This window comes from Hesperophylax consimilis, chromosome 20, assembly GCF_061612785.1.
Source record: "Hesperophylax consimilis isolate HC1 chromosome 20, BYU_Hcon_1.0, whole genome shotgun sequence".
In the NCBI taxonomy this organism is placed as follows: domain Eukaryota; kingdom Metazoa; phylum Arthropoda; class Insecta; order Trichoptera; family Limnephilidae; genus Hesperophylax; species Hesperophylax consimilis.
The window spans coordinates 14136375-14142279 of NC_142855.1; positions in this window are offsets into that span (position 1 = coordinate 14136375).

Below are 5905 nucleotides of genomic sequence, written 5' to 3' on the forward strand. Positions count from 1 at the left end.
TTAGAGTTCGTCTTGATCCACCCTGAACAGGACACGAGAGCGTGTTGAACGCACAGGTACATTGAATGGAATCTTGTTTAGCAACTCTGGGCATTGAATATTATTGTTAACTACTTTATACAGGAATAGTGCATCCTTATTATGCCTCCAGTATATGATATCGGTCGACTATTTGTCGAGATTTGCCAGCACGAACATAAGCAGGCTGTATTTTTATATACCCGGCGTTGCTGGGGTTATCTTATGAGATAGACATATACCCCTACGTATTTTTATGTAGTCCTTTTTATGATATACAATTCCGTAGTACATTATTTTGATGTATCTCATAAGTTTTAGCCAGCTTTAGCAATGCATGGCCCGAAAATATATTTTTACAACTTGATTATAAAACATCGACTTTTCTGTACTTTCTATAAATATGATATATTTGTATTATATACATAAACCTTCCGGAAGAAATTTTCTAAATGAAAATGAAAACCCTATCAAAATCTGTTGCGTAGTTTAGAAGAACTAAGCGCACAAACAGACAGACACAGATAGCGACTTTTTTAAAGCCTGAACGAAAGAGAAAATCGGAAATGATTATTTTATTAAAATTTTGCTTAAAAGTAAGGGAACTCGTAAGTGAATGGTTGAAGACATGACACGATCAAGTGAAACAGTTGTGAACAGAAGTGAAAAGTTGCAAAGGTGTTAATAATTATATTATTCAATTAAATATATTTACACTTACGAATTGTTGCGAACCCCTGATAAAAATATTGGATACAGAATCGAAGAAGGGAACCCCTATGGAGAAGGTATTTTCCAAGGAACTAGGGCTGTGCCAAATGTAAACGTAATTATATTTATTCCGGGTAATATCGGAGGAGAATATATTTATATAATGTGGAGGGGGGAGAAATGGGCAGATGAAGTCAAGACAGGGGAATTATATCACCACCGGGTTGAGCAGCGTTCTGAGGCGGGTTGAGGTAGAGGCTGTAGGATGGGATTCATTAATGTCTATAAATATGAAATAGGAAAAACAGATGCTGTAAGTCGTTCCACAAGTGAGCTGACTTACACAAAATCAACTCATCCAAGCATGCTCCATTGAAATACCTGTAGAACAGATTCATTCGAGATGGCAAACGGTCTGTTAACAACGGATTATCAATCAGATTAGCTGATCTCCTTTACACAGAATCTAGGAGGTTTATCAGGTATTTTGGGGTTCCAGCCTAGAGGTGGCTCCCAAATGTAATTGTTCAGATCTGGTAACAAAAATATCCTCTCTGGAATTCTTAGCATTAGTCGAAAGTAGAGTTAGATTATAGTAGGTTAGGTTAGGTTAGGTTACAGTATACAATTTCCATTGCGTAAAAATATCACACAGATATATAAATTTGACGGCCGGCATAGTCCAGTGGTAACGCATTGGACTGCCATTCCGAAGGTCGCGGGTTCGAACCCGGCGTGCGCAAATAAATTTTATTTGATTAATTTGTGTTATTTCACAATTAATTAATTAAAATAATATAAAGTATATTTGCGGCACGTTCCAGAGTGGAAGATACTACCAGTATCGCCCTGGTGTAAGACCACCATTCAGAATTGAAACGTTGCTCCAAATGGCTTTAGCCGTGTTTAGTGACTAGATCTGAATAGCCAGGTACTTCCCCACCGTCCTCTTTCCCTTCCCCACTTACCTTCAGCCTCACAACATCCCCCAATTGGGGATGCCATAGTCTCACTGGCTCCAGACGGGAGCAGTTGGGACTCTTGTGAGGTATTCACTATAAAAAAAAAAAATAAAAAAAAATAATAATTTGACGGCCTCCGTCGTCGAGGCTCTCGACTAGCAATCCGGAGGTCGTGGTTTTAAATCCCGGCGTAATATTATTTTATGTTATCAATTTGTGATATTTTCAATGTATTTGTAGCACTTTCCAGTATCAAAATACTTACTTATTCACACGTTGCTTGAATGGTTTTAGCCATGTTTGGTGACCAGGTCTGAAGAGTCAGATACTTCCCCACCTTCCTCAGTCCCATCTCTTTCTCCTCGCCACATCTATCAGACTCAAAACATACTTCAATAATTAGGGAGGGGATAGTCTGACTGGACTCTTACGCGGTAAATAATTTAAATAATATTTTATAAACATACATGTGTGTTTTAAATCAACCATTTAAATAATTACGAAATTAGATTTAGGCCCATTGTCCACGTAACCGCACGTCATACGCACGCTTTCGTCAATTGACGATTGGAAGACGAATGCTTGCATCTTGCGTAGAAACAATGAAATCTGTGTCCACGAAGCGGCAACGTCACGTCAGCCGCTCGTCATGCGTTCGTATTGCGGTGCGCGCGGCAACATGTCACTACTCGACCGACCGCATTGCAGTATTTTGTCTTTGTATCATTGGTCCAACAGTAGAGACTAAATTTTGGTACGTATATTTAGTCATTCGGTAAAATGATTGAAATACAGAATCATCTTCTGATAACTCTCTGGTAGCAACAAACAATCTACAATTTATATTTCCTTCGATGTATGGATGAATCCAGTACTTTCTTCGCCTGTTTCGTCACCTTCTAATAAAATTGTATGCTATAATCACTTCATCGTCATCACTTGACATTTTCACAGCAAAAGACGTGCTTTCTCGATGCTAGTTGAAAGAAAACTGAGACGTTTTGTAACGTGACTGACTATTGCAAGAAGCAGTGTGGACATAACAAATATGCAAAATACGCCTATCTTCATTTGTAGGTTAAATTCATCCTACAAAAAGCGACTGTGTGGACAATGGGCCTAAGTTATGTACTCGTATATCGCAAAATGCTAGTCAACATTTACCACCAACTAGAAATGTGGTAATTGAAGAACATGGTTATTTTTTAAAGAAATGTATAAATTCTGATGTTTAGAATATTTTAATTACTTCTACTATCATCATTATAAGCGTCAGATGTTGTAAGTGGATTAATGCACAACTTATGGGCGTTTTAAACGATGTTTTTCGTTCAACTTGTATACAGATCTCAATGGATTCAGAAAGAAAAAAAAGGACGTATTCCAATGACACTAAAACACACCTAGACTTGCTATTGTCACAAAATCTTAAGATAAAATGGCAAGTAAGAAACACTCTTATATTTCCAGTCAATTCTTAATTGAAACGTTGTTAATGTGTGACAAAGATAGACATTCAAAGAATATGTGCGTGTGAACGAAATAAACGATAATATTACATTTTACATCACGGGTGTGACCGAGATAACAAGATACGTTAATCCCATGCACTACAAGATGAAAATGGAATACTGTATGAGATGACTAATGCAAGGAAAACACGAGAACAGTATAATATTGTTTTGTCCCAAATGTTTAAGTATATTCATCGACTTTTGACAGTATATGCCACAGAGACTAATCAAAAAATTAGAACACCAATGTGTTGAATTCCAATGAATTCAAGGAACGGTAAAAGTATGGTTCGTAAGTTATCTATCTAAATGACACCGACATGTGAAAATTAATTATGTATTGATTGAACCCACAAATTCAGAATTTGGAATCCCTCAAGGAACAGTCCTAGGTCCAATATTATTTATCATTAGCTCCGGACCCACTGTCCTAGTGTTAACAGTAGTTTGGAAGATAGGACAATGAATCAAGACACTGTCCCAGAGATAGACGGGCAAGCTATCTCCACGGGACAGTGTCTTACCCCCTACCGCGTCCGTTAACGTGCTTTGACAAAACAGTAGGACGGTAGCCAGTTTTACATATCTCGGGTTTCAGCGTTCAGATCTCTTATTTTTGCTAAAAAATGTCGCGTTAATGGAATACTATAATATATCTTGTATCCGTTTTGACAGCGTTCCGCGTTTGAACTACGGTAGATTTGTGTGTTGTCCCATTGTCCTACACTGCGCGGTTGAGTCTGTTCACGGAGCAGTGACAAGACAATATTGCGTTGTCTTCTGTACTGTCCTGAAACAATCGAAATAACTGTATTTTTTATAGTAATAACATCATTTGTGTGTATTTACGAATAACATGTAATTCCTTGTCTTTTCACTAGTGGTTGTCGAGTAATTACAACAATTTCTCACAATACACGAGGGAATTTACTTGGAGGTAGCTCAAGGCATTACGCGACGCGTGACAGTGTAGTACTAAAACTACAAAATCAAAAGCACTATAATTGACGTACTTTTGCTTGCCATTTTGATATTTACGCAGCGCGTCTATATATATATTGTCACGTCATTGTATATTCTAACTTCTATACCGGATTCTATAATAATAATAATATTTGGATGATTTGTATAGCGCCGTTTTTGTGCAAAATCACCTCAAAGGCGCTGTAAAAATATATAATATACTTCTACAATGATCTATGTTATTATGGAGATAATATACAGTACCATATTTACCTGGTAGGTCACATGAGATTAACACTTAATTAACATTAACTAATTGTTTATTAGCGAAATTAAGATACGGGATTTAGGACAAAATTGGAAGATTGGATATAATTGGACTTCCTCAGGAATGGTATATTTAATTTAAGGGTATGACAGCTTAAAAAGGTAAGTTTTTAGTTTAGACCTGAATTCTGTTGGACTTGTTATGGATCTTATTTCCGGAGGGAGTTTATTCCAAGCCTTCGGCCCAGATACTCCGAAAGCGCGATCACCAAACTTAGTATTTGGCTTGCGCTTAGGTTCCATAAGTCTGCCTACACCAGTTTCTATAATTCATCTTGAATGTACCAATTGGTGCAGACTCTATGGTTTTCGGCAGCGCATTATAATATTTTATCCTTTTGTAGTCACTGTCTTGTTTATTGGCTTTGTCATTTGGTAGTCTGATTTTATTGCACATCCTTGTGTTATGTTTGTGAATGTCCATGTTTTATATGATTTTTTAAAAAATTATTTCGCTTAAAGGTTGTTTATTATTTCATCTATAAACATCATCGCGTTCAAACTCAATTCAATTTGCAAAAATCTACATTTTCAGGAACTGATGTGTCGAGAATCCAGATAAGCGAAACAGTACCTACCCACTACATATTTAACTGTATATATATATAATTTTAATCAGAAAATAATTAATAATAACTGTGTTTCTTTTGTTTAAATTTCTTTTAAATAATCTCAAGTAAAGTCAGATTTTGTGATTTTTAAAGGGTCTGCCATTTTTTAATATAGATTTTGTTTTCTTATTTTGAATGAATTTCGCCATATTCAATCGAGCTGAAACTAGTCAAATAGACTCGTTGTCGAGTTCACTTCACTTTGTGGCACTTAAGCCTGGACGATTTTTTTCTAAAATTGGATGACACCATATTTAAAAATAGACTAAAGTTAATATATGAAATAAATGTAACTCCAATTAGGATTGAATTAGGTGTTAGCGGTATTGACTCCATTCATGGGGAGGAAATTCAAATCCTCACTCACCATTTTTTTTAAGTTTTAAAAAACATTTTAAAAGTTGAGATCAGTTTAAAAGCCAGTCCCTGGGGGAGAAAGGTTCAATACTCAATTAAACCAAACAAAACGAAAATTTATTTGAAATTGGCTTCTAGGCGTTCCAGGAAATGGCGCAACTAGATCGAAAATTGAAAAAAAGATCTATTCCATTAAAACAAACATAGTTTGATTGATTTTCAATTTTCAAAAAAGGCGTATTTACTAAATAGCTAGTTTATTTGAATATTATAATTTTGTACACGCTTAACCCTTTTTACAAAATTAATCGCGAGTACAATTTAATTCTCCCTTGGTACCCTTGGCCGGAATCTACCCTCTCCACAGATGCTTCCCCCTGTTTACCCCCATCTCAATCGTATATATAAGTCACCCCGTCGGTCTTATGATTCATAACCGTTT